The sequence below is a fragment of the Triplophysa rosa genome, linkage group LG6 (genome assembly GCF_024868665.1).
Source record: "Triplophysa rosa linkage group LG6, Trosa_1v2, whole genome shotgun sequence".
In the NCBI taxonomy this organism is placed as follows: Eukaryota; Metazoa; Chordata; class Actinopteri; order Cypriniformes; family Nemacheilidae; genus Triplophysa; species Triplophysa rosa.
Window position 1 is genome coordinate 11,158,200 of NC_079895.1, and position 12,018 is coordinate 11,170,217.

General features: G+C 40.1%; 1 protein-coding gene across 1 annotated transcript in view; it reads left to right on the plus strand.

Annotated features, from left to right (window-relative positions):
* The window catches only part of pth2ra (parathyroid hormone 2 receptor a), a 77,776-nt gene that overhangs the window by 14,936 nt on the left and 50,822 nt on the right, over positions 1-12,018 (plus strand). The window lies entirely within an intron of this gene.

Here is a 12,018-nt window from a genome sequence, read left to right on the forward strand (position 1 = left end):
CTCTTTTAAATCATCTGCTGTTTGTTCCAAGCACATACTTTGCTATATGCAAAATGTGGCATTTGAATTCATAACCAGAGGTACAAATGACTTCCGAATGTCACCCTTAACAACCTCAGTGGTGCAAAAATGCTCCACAGGGTGTTAAACAACACTGGAAGAGCAGAAATTGAAAGGGGTCAAGTTGGCTCTGGAAGAAGTGACATCTGCTTGAGGGTTGACCCTATTCTGATTATGATGAAAAATCTATATTTTAATGTTAATGATACTTTGTTGGAGAGTAGGGCTGAAATTTTTTGAAGGAAATACCAAGCTAGAGGTCAAAGGGTTTTGGATTGCAAGGAGCTGTAAGTGCTCACAATTTCGTGTGTCATTACAATACGCTTAGCAGGCGGCTTTTGCCTCCCATCTCCATCGCGAATCTCAATCTGTCAATAGGAGCATTTTAATATAATATATATACCCACCCATCCATTCAGAGAGGCTTAAACTCTCACTTGTCCCCATTTGGTTTGTTTTGGTTGGAAAATAATTATCCATCCCCACCTACGCTTGTATCCGTGCCCGTAGTGGGCAGTGCTGGGGATGTACTGACTGCACCCCTAGCTTTTTTCCATTTTTTTTTTACAAAGCAGCTGCATTGCAGGAGATAAGTGCTATAGAACAAGCATATTAGGGAAGATTTGGGAACCGGTTGTTTTCTGTCTATAGCTACCATGTTTACAGTAGCTCCAAACAGCAGATTCTCTATACTGTATGTCTATGAAGATCAAAGGTATTGAAGGCTTTGATCCATTTGTCCTTATCAATAAAACCAGGTAAATAATGTTTGTATTGCATTTCATTGTGTTTTATGTTTGAGTTACACAACACTCTCACATCAATCAGCATTGACAGCTCAGGCAAATTCGTATCTTTAGGAACATGCAAGAAATTTCCTGTCCCTTCTTTCCCTTCAGTGGAAAAATTTGATGACAGAAGCAATCCTCACGTTTGCAATTTTCAAAATGTGTTGTTATTCAATTTAATTCAGACTGAACAGTAATTTAAATTAGGAATGAAAATATACAGTATGGTAAGGTCTAGTGAAACCCTATTTGTTTCCCCTTTTTTGGTCAAGAAAATTGTAATATTGAGTGATACAAAGGAAATTGTAATACTGAAATGTAAAATTCAACTAGAAAAAAACAACAAAACAAAAAAAATTCCAAATACAAATCTGATTTTTACAATAAATTAAACCAATAAAATGAATGTATCAATTTTGTGAATATAGCACAGGGGTGCCCAATCCTGCTCCTGGAGATGTACCGTCCTGGGGTGCGTTTCCCGAACAACGACATAACTCGCTGCTTAACCACCGTAGTACGATGCATCGTTTGAGAAACTAACTAGTTACTCACCACTGTTTCCCGAAAACATAGTAACTTTGTCGCACATCTGTTGTTTGAACCACGTTGGTTCAACAACATAGTTGATGACGTCACATAGGTGGGGGAGTAATACCGTCTTCGAATTAATCCGTTTAGATCGATGTCATATTATTGCTGTAAATAATATACACTGCATCTGAAAACTATTTTTGTTATCGTATTTTTGCTCTCTATTGTTTTATTTCACGCTACTTAACTCATTCATAAGTTTACTCCTACGTAACTCCGCCCAGGGATTCCCTAGGGTCCTAGAGCACCCAGGGCATGCACATTTGCACTTTTCAAAAAACAGCGCTTCTATTTTCTTGACAAACTAAACGATGTAAAATTGAATTTGTATATACTTAGAATGATGTATATACTGTAGAATGCACTGCATGTTGCTTTTATCAAAAGCTTGATGCATGTAAGTCTACATGTCACAATAATAAGGAACGATTCTTCTAACCACAGCTCTAGAACTGTAGTTCCAACCACGTAACTTTACGATGATGCTTACGATTGATCGTTGGAACGCTGGTTTTGGTAAACACTTAAATCATTGAACTATGTTGGAACGACGGAACTTGCGACCGTAGTTGGCTAACGATGCTTTTGGGAAACGCACCTCTGTAGAGTTCAGGGTTGTGACTAGAAGGGATACAGCTACGGCCGGAAGTGATGCAAAATTTCGCCAAAAAATTACATTAGGTAATGCCTACACCTACCCCAACCCTAAATTTAACCTTACAATAAAAAAAAATGTAATTAACTGTTGTCAGCGTGACAAAAATTATGCGTCATTGAAGTGCGCATGCCCGGTGGAGGTAGCTGTATCCCTTCTAGCCAAAACCAGAGTTCAGCTCCAAAACTAATCAAACACACCTGAAGCAGCTAATCAAGATCTTCTGGATTACTAGAAAAATAACAGGCAGGTGTATTTCATTAGGGTTGAAGCTGAACTCTGCAAGACGGTCAGGGGCGGACTTACCATTAGGCAAAGGTAGGCAATCGCCTGGGGCCCCGAGCTACCAGGGGCCTCCAAAAGGAAGGGGTGGACTTAACCAATAAGCCATGTCAGCAGCCACGTAGAGCCCCAAGTAATCAACAAAATAGTCGGGATATCCCTGTTAACGTTTTACGTTATTACATCTGTACAAAGGCACTCCCCCCATTATAGATTAGAGTGGACCATTCCATTAGCACCGTATATGCACGAGACGAGTTCGACACCAGCTAGAGAAAGTTAATGCAGCGGCGGAATTAGTAGAACTTCCCACAGCGAGAGTGTCATTGTGTGGTACATTAGCTGCAAAAAGTCGTAGGGAAATAAAACAACAAAGAAAGGCAGCTACACCAGCGGAGAGGAAAAAAGACGATTTACAAAAGATTGTTGCCAAAGTCTCTGCTTTTTCCCCACACAAACTCCACCGCTGCTCCTACAGCAGCAGCGCCTCTCTCTCCCGCCAGACGCAGCACTCTCCCGGCCACGAGCAATGATAGGCTAATGTGCCGGTGAATATCTCTCCATGAACACCGACAACAGTTATAATGACTGACGACCAAAACATCTGTCAAACAAAGAGCGCTGTGTGCTTGGTAGGAGAGGGCCAGTTCGAATGTAGAAAGGTTGTTTGACTCCGCTGCGCAGATCGATGGGCACATAAACACATAATATAATAACGTCAGTACAGTGCTAACGATCCATACTGTACACACTAGTACAGAAATTTGGTCACATTTAAATGCATGAAAGGTCGTTAACCACAAAAAACACGGAGAGAGGGCACACTTTGTATATAGTAATCCCAGATCAGGGTTTTTCCTGCATAAAGAAATTGGAGGCGGCCGCCTCAATCAAATTTCGTGCCGCCTTAGACTCTCGTCAAAAATATGTCGAGTGTCTTCACAAAAAACACTGTGTGCATTATTAAACAGATTGTCATTTATAACTGCAGTTACGAAACAATGGAGGCGCTGTTTCGTTACCAGCAGTGAGACGCTGAAGAGTTCAGTAAAAGAGCTATATTAGGAGCTGTATTAGCTGTGTTTCACAGCTGTTCAGGAGTTTTACGTTCAATTTACATTTTCTTGAATTTCTTGAAAAGATTTCCTAAATTAACTTGCTGTACATCATTATAATGTTTTTAGCTGTGAAGTTGGCTCGTTGAATCAGCGTTATTCTGTACACAGCGAGTTCGCCAGTATGAACGCACATTGCGATCAGAAAGACTCGCAAACAAATGACTCCTTTGAACAAATTCGTTTACACAGAATGTAAGAGATCAGTGAATCGTTCAAAGCTCAGTGAACTACAAGAGAACGTAGGGTGTGAATGAGCTTTGCTCATTTAGTTAGACTGGTTACTTATGGGCTAAAAAGTCTTATAAAAAAGGCTTATATTAAAATTTTCAACTTTTCTGTTTGATTGAATAAATTTAATGCTTTATATAACTTATTAGTTTTCATTTCATCACATTTTTTTTAGAACTTTAATATAAGTGTTTTGTTAAGACACTTATCCCATGTTTTTCATTTGGGAATTCATTATTATATATTTTTTAATTAGTCAGTATCTGTGTTTATTAAAGAGTACATTCCTCGAGATCATAAAAAATACATTTCATGAAGTGTTTAATTTTGCCGTGTTTGAACGTAAGCAATCTGCCAAGTTGTAAATCCGAAGGTGAACGAATAACAGTTATTCGCTTATAAAAAAGGTAATCGACTCTGAATCACGCGAACAAGTCATGACCTGTCCGAATCTTTAACCACAATGTATCTACGTCACTAGAAATAATCCCCGCCTAGGACTGACTGCGAAAACTTAACTCTCTCCTCCCCAAACACTGTACTAGCTCGTTCGTGATGTGTGCATCATGTCTAAGAGAAGCTGTGTTCTATGTAGTGAAACTAAATCAGTCTTATTTTCACTACCAAAGGAAGAACTTCTGAGGAAAAAATGGTTACTATTTATTTTTCAAACAACACCAAAGGAGTATAAACCGAACGTTTTACTTTGCGCGCGTCATTTTACCGAAGATTGCTTCATCAATCTTGGCGCCTTTACTGCAGGATACATTAAACGTCTTTCCTTAAAAGATGTTGCAATACCAACTTTATTTGGACCTGTAAGCTCCACCGAATCACAACCTGTAAGTGTGACTCTTTATTTTTGTCTTTACTTAAAATTAAATTTGTGTGACGTTATCTCATGTCTGTGTTTAGCTAACGTTACCGTTATTTTTGGGGTTGTTACTGTTTGTTTACCTAACGTTAGCTATAAACTCGTTGCGCTAATGTAAGTGTTCAACCATATTAACTCGCAAAGTCTTTATTTCAAGAACTGCGTGGTGTACTATAGTTATAATAACATCTGAAGATACGAACACCGTACACTGTATGCCGTGATAACTAACTGTTACAAGAGAAGTGTCTAAAACAGTCCTTTTTCTTACTGGCATCTGTATAAGGATTAAAGAATGATTCGTCAGACTCGGGCTCGAACTGGTAAGGTAAAATCGACGCCATCTCTCTCTATACACTGTTAATATCCAACCACCTGCAAACCGTAATACAGCAGTAATGATAGGCGGTCCATTTGCGACACATGCTGAACGCGTTTGACCAATCACAGCAGACTAGACCATTTGACCAATCACAGCAGACTAGACCATCTGACCAATCACAGCAGACTACACTATCTGACCAATCAGATCAGACTACGCTGGCGGAAAGGCGGAGATTACACAGATGAATCGCGGAACGAATCATTTGAGAGTCAGTCAAGAAGTAAGGTAATAAAAACTGCTTATTATTACGAAATAATAGTATTTTTACATCATGTATGTACATAAACTTGTTGTCGGACACTCCATAAACCAAAATAAGCCCTTAAAAATATTGAGGAATGTACTCTTTAAACTTAGTTTTCCCCTGCCACTTTGACTGGGGGTGAAAAGTTGTGTGCTTTGAGGAGGAAGAAAAATAAGGGTTGCAGTAAAGTAAAATGGTGCATAGTTGGTGTCATGACAGGAATACAAGACAACCCAGATGCGGTGAAAATCCGAAGGTGTTTATTATTTCAGGCAGCAAAACAGCAGTACAACCCCAACCGCGGACGGCACCTAGAGTCCCCGATGAGATGAACGCGACGACTCGGGCTGAGGATAGGTCTCCGACACAGAGACGAGGTAGGAAGTGCCTGGGGACCTCACTCGGCCCGGGACCCGTGCAGAGAACCAGGCGGTCGATGACGACCCGAAGTGGAATCCGGACTCCGCCTGCGAGAAGCTGCCTGCCGAGGGTAGAGGTGGTGAACGCCAATGAGAGCTGCCGGAACACAGGAGGATGAACGAGACAATAGAAGAGGAAGAAACTTAACTAGACAAGACAAGATGAAACTCTAGAACATGACACGACTAGGGAGAATAAACTTCAACAGACGAGCCGCAGCTGCGTCTGGGGCAGTCTGACACTACGGCTAAACAAGCAACGATCAGACAACAGACAAGATACACTGAGGGAATATAAGGGGAAAAATAATGAGATGGAAAAGGTTGGCAGGTGTGGAGTAATTACGGGAACGAGTGCTTAATGAGTAACGTGACAGCAGGCGTGTAGGTGTGGAGTGGAAAATCACCAGTGCGGGAAAGCCTAAGGAGACACGAGGGCGGGATGAAATACGCAGACACCGAGCACGCAGTCAGCCAGCGGCTTACCACGTGCTCGACAATAACAACACAACCCACGTGCAGATGAAACCCCGACCAGACCAAGACCGTAACAGTTGGGGCCCCCATACATGGATTTGCCTAGGGCCCCCAAATCACTAAATCCTCGGGTGCAGCTCTGAAGACGGCGCTGAAAGGGCAGAGACAACCGGCGGAGCGACCGGCAGAGAGTCTCGTGGATAATAGCGGGAAGAGCGGAGCCACGGGCAGCTGCGAGGCGGAGGGAAGGCCGTGGCAGATGATGTCGGGCAACCCACTGAAAAAAAAAACAAGAGAGGCAGAACAGAAATAGCAATAGAGCCTTCACAAGACGTAGGACAAAACTAGAATTATACTGGACCAAACGTTGAAATGACGACGAGACTCGACAGGCTACAAGAGCGTTACTATTAAAGTATGCAACTAAACAGTCCCACACTAAACTGAGGAAAAGACGGGGAATAAATAGCAGGCTAGCGAGGGGAAAAATAAGGAACAGGTGAGAGGGATAATTACGGGATAAGGAGAGGGCGGGGATGCTAAAACTAATGACAGGAGAGTGTGGCCAGCTGTCAAAACAAACACTGAATTAAAACAAAACACGCAGACACACGAACACACAGACAACAGGACCAGGCCGATCAGACCGAAGTCATGACACTTTCTTACTTTTTTATAAACTGAAGAACATTTTTTCGCCACAAAGAACCTTTTGTGAAACAGAGTTAAAGATTCTTCATGGAACCATTTAGACAAAAAAAGGTTCCTCTATGGCATCGAAGAACCTTTTGAAGCACCATATTTTTAAGAGTGTACACAGCCGCGGAAAAAATTCACAAGTTCATATTCACTTTTAAGCATTACAACAGTAATACTTATTTAGGACAAATTCAAAAATATATTTTTTTATGTGACCTTGAGTTTTATCACAGTTTGTGTCTTGTCATGCTCTTTCACATTGCTGTTGGATTACTTTTTGTCACTCCTGAGGTTTGATTTTGTTGAACTTCAACAGACACTGGACTGGGATGGACACAATACATCTAGAAATGCTGATTAAATCAAAATTTGGAATGGTCTCCATTTGGAAAGGCAGCTTGGTGTACATTTGTCCAAAGCTATTTTTCCAAAACTCAGAATACTGCAGTTAAAAATGCTGTAGTACTGTTGGTGGTACTGTCTTACTGTAGTTGTTTATAACGGTCACAAGCATTCGATATTGCATTACATTTATTTCATTATTATTATTCTTTTTACGTCTCGTCAATTTCCAGCTATAAATCGTTCATTTTCCGTGACCAGAGGTCCATCATACTAAAAATTGCTTCATTTTCAATCCATTATCCAGCCTGCAGTATTGTGTGAAAATCAGGCTTGCTACACATTTCTGGCATTTACTGTTTTATATTATTTAAAAAAACTGGGATCTGCGTCATGCGACAGGAAAAGAAAATCATACAGGGAGTGAATGGACACTACGGTTCTTTGTAATGTGAAGAAAACGGGACAAAGAACTCTCAAGAGACCTGCAGGTGTTTCGACAGAATAATCCGCAGCTTGCTTTCCTCTGGTGCCTCTATGATCATCTGTCAGAAGAACTGAAGCTCTTGTAGGAACAACTAGTATCTGGCACTTTTATGTGTCTGAAGCTGATACGTTTTTTGTCCATGTTTAGAACGGTAGGTTCTTTTATTGAGTTGCCGATGCAGACAATACCCAATCCACCAATGCATTCCTTAAGGAAAAGGGAAAGAATAGAAGAGAATATTAAAGTAATAGGTCACTCAACAAATGAAAATTCTCATTTTGTTCCAACCCACTCTGACATTTTTGGTCTCTGTGGAACACAAATGTATAGATGTTTAGAATAATGTTTACACTGCTGACTTTTACAAGATAAGCATATATTTACTGTAATCACACATTTTTAGTTTTCCATACTGTTCAAAGAGGCTGTCATGTATCATAAGCTAGGTTTCACTGCACAACTAGAGGAGCAATAGCGCTCTGACAAAATTCAAAGTGTCTGTGGCTGTAGGAATTTTGAAAAGTTTCCCCAATGTCGATTGTAAAAATGCACAGGACATCCAAGGTTTGATCAAGACCTGCTCTAAGAGAACATTTTTGTTGTGGTTGTGGCTGGGTCTGACAACCCCAAAGGGATTATCATAAAACATTAACATAAATGACAGATTGGTTGTAGGGCTGTAGTCAAGTCCACCGTTGTCGAGTCCAAGACAAGTCCAAGTCCAAAGAGGTTCGAGTCCAAGTCAAGACCGAGTCCAAAGAGGTTCAAGTCCAAGTCCAAAGAGGTTCGAGTCCAAGTCAAGACCGAGTCCAAATGAGACAGTCAAGACAGAGACAGAAAAAAATCATGACTACAAGACCACATACTTAACTATTGAGAATTTTTGTGATGCAAGAGACATATCTATTCTAAGATAATGATTTTCATTATTGTTTGTAATGATCAAAAATACTATTTTATTTTACCTTAAAATAAGGTAATTTTATTTACTTTAGGTATAGCACTAAAGTCACAAAGCCGAAGTGTAACTTCGCATTTTTTTATTGAAGTGTAACAATCCTATTCTGCCAATAGAAAATGTAACAAATAACCAGCAAACACTTGAATATGTTCCCATTCTTGAACTTATGACTCAAGCTTAAGTTATAGTCGTGCGTAGGACCTATGCCGTAGCCTCTAGTCTACGCCATAGGTTACGTGTCGGTTTTCATTTACACTTCTGCCTTGTTGTCCGCGTCGACAGGCAATGACCACTAGGCGTCAGTGTCCACGCGCGTGTTACTTGTGTAACCAAGACAAGAGCCCAAGAAGAATGAGCTCGTTTGAGAAGCATTAGCAGTGATAAAAGAAAGTAAACGGTCAATTTTGTTGCAGCTTGAAATGTTAAATACAGAAGCACAAATAATTTACTTAGATAATTCATTCGGAAATGCGTTTGAGTAAACATGATGCTATCGCAGAGTTTTTTTGACCTGAGGGAGGGGTTCAAACAGACCAATCACAGCGCTTGCGGTCCGCGTTCAGTTGACGCGTTGTTACATTTTTGGAGAGGTGCGCGTCAGGCTACGGCTACGCGGCTCTGCGTAGGTCTGACGCAGAACCATAAATTGGGCTTTAGTGTCCCCCAAAGTAACCACCCCCCCCCACATTTTTAAGGAACTTTTTAACACCTTTGTGTGTGTGTGTGTGTGTGTGTGTGTGTGTGTGTGTGTGTGCGCGCCTGCCCGTGCTCGTGCGTGTTCGATAGTGGAGCTGCCAGAAAGAGCAGAGGCCCCACGGCTCGTTTAAAAGCACGTTTCGGTGCCAATACTTCAATAACATGTTCATATAGCAATGACAATAAAACTATGATCAATCTTATCTTGAAGCCCTACTTTCTAAACTCATAACTACTTTCTAAAAATACTCAAATGCAATGCTAAGTCTGAAACATGGCATTAATTTACCTCTCTTTATGATGCCTTTGCAGGTGTCTTACAAAATTGGATGTTGTCCCACAGGTTTCGGAGAAAGTTTTGTTGCAAAAAGTTTGCTTTTAAGCGCACTGTCGATAAATTCTTTATGGTTTGTAAAACCAAATGTTATTATGCCGCTGCTCGCTGACATTGTGCCTGATGAATGATTGATGCTGTTCAGTTCGGGCCGTGGACGAATCGTTCATTTGAACCGGTTCATTCCTTTAAGTGAACCGGTCGAACCAGTTCACCTGAATTGTTCGCGTTTAGCGTCTCCCGTAAACACTTAATATTACCCACAAATTAATTCAGTTCTTCACTTTCTGGCGTGCATGACAGTCCCGAGGACTTGAACCAATATACCGGAGTTATTTAGTTACACCAACAGCACACACTGAACTGAACTGCTGTGTGAAGAGAGAACTTGTGAACACGCGCGGCTCTTGTTCTTGAGCAACAGTTTTCGGTTCACAAGAAGCATGCTCTATCAATGTTTTGTTTTGAAGGAGAAAAAAAAAAAAAATATCTGGACTCGGTCGAGACCGACTAGAACATTTGGTGAGACCAATGACCAAGTCCGAGTGCAAATACCAACGAGTCCAAGACAAGTCCGAGATCATATAAAAACGTCTCGAGTCCGGACTCGAGTACTACAGCACTAATTGGTTGAGAAAGACATTAAGAATGTCATTTTTAACAATAAAAAATGTGGTTACTTTTCTGCATTGTAAATTAATCTATGTTGGGTTATTTTAGCCCATTGTTGGGTCAAATATAAACAAATTGTTGGCTATATCAGAATCAGAAATCAGAAAGAGCTTTATTGCCAAGTATGTTCGCACATACAAGGAATTTGTTTTGGTGACAGGAGCATCCAGAACACAGAAACAGCAACAACAGTACACAGAGACCATAACACAATAGAATACAGTACACAATGATTTAAATAAGGGCCTATGGGTATAAAAAATTAAGAAATACAATCCAATAAACATAAGATAAAGATATAGAGAGTATAAAGCTATGTATGTATGTAAATATGTACAAGTAAAAAATAAGAATAGACTATTGTAGTACAAGGTATGTGCTATATACAGCAGAATGAATGAAAGATTTCATCTCTCTCTCTCTCTCTCTCTTACAACATTTATTTTATAATTATATTAATATTAATTAATATTAATATTTTATTGTATATTAATTGTATTACATTAAAACTACTCAACAGTTATGGATTCTTTGTGGCAGTGTACCGGAAGCAACGTTTGGGCCACATAACGTTTGTTTATGTTGTTGCAGTATAAGCCTCGTTCACATTACAAGCGACAAAGCGACATGATCCCATTCATTTCAATGGAGAGCTGGCGACTTCTGGCGACACGAGCAGTCGCAACCGTTGGCGACCGGATGGGCATGTCTAGCGACGCGACAAAGTTGAGAAATCTTCAACTTCATGCAAATGAAGAGCGACTTTCAGAAGTGACAGCCAATAGGAAGATGGTAGAGCAAAACTGATAAGGGGACAGCCAACTACTAGTACTTATATTCTGAACGCAGCTTAATATCTCTCTCTCTCTCTCTCTCTCACACACACACCCTGTCCTCTTGTTATTCCAATAACTTCTCTGCCATATCATCCACCTATACTGACATCATATTACAATGCCATAACGTACTCTTGCTAGTGGGATATTGCACTCCTACAGAGCCCTTTAAAAACACCACATGTTTTAACTCATGTGCAAAGATCAGTTTTTTCATCTAAACCGACTTAAAAAAAATGATAGAAAGCCGAAACCTAGGCTATAGTTAATAAACCTGTTGTCAAAGTTAGCCAAAGATTGTTGTAGGACACAACTACAGTAAACAGATTTAAAAAAATAAACAAAAAAATTATGGATGGAGGATGGTTGGGTAGTTAGTAAGTACACTACCAGTCAAACTCTTCAAGACACTTATGCTCTAAAGCATTTACATCTAAAGGCTAATGGTAAACGCTGAAAATAAGTTGCAGTTATGTGATTTTCTTACCACACCTTAAACGTTAATGTATTTTATTTTAATTAGTGTGTTTATTATTTTTATATAGACAAGTTGGACCAGACAGTGAAGGAAAAAAAGCCAAGAAGTACCCAGCATACATGGGAACTCCTTATAGTATTTAAAAAGCATCACAGATGGTTAAGATATTTAGTTGAGAGAATGCCAACAGTGTACAAAGCTGTCCTCTAGGCAAAGGGAATTTATTTTAAAGAAGCGGAAGGAAAAAAGTAATTCTCAAACTTACATTTGTGTTTTGACAACGTTACAGGGTGAGGGATGGGGCTTCAGTATAGCTTTTTATCTAGTAATCGTTAGGCTTGTTGCGATAGTTGGTGTCGCTGGTGATACACGGTGTCCACCTGCCAACC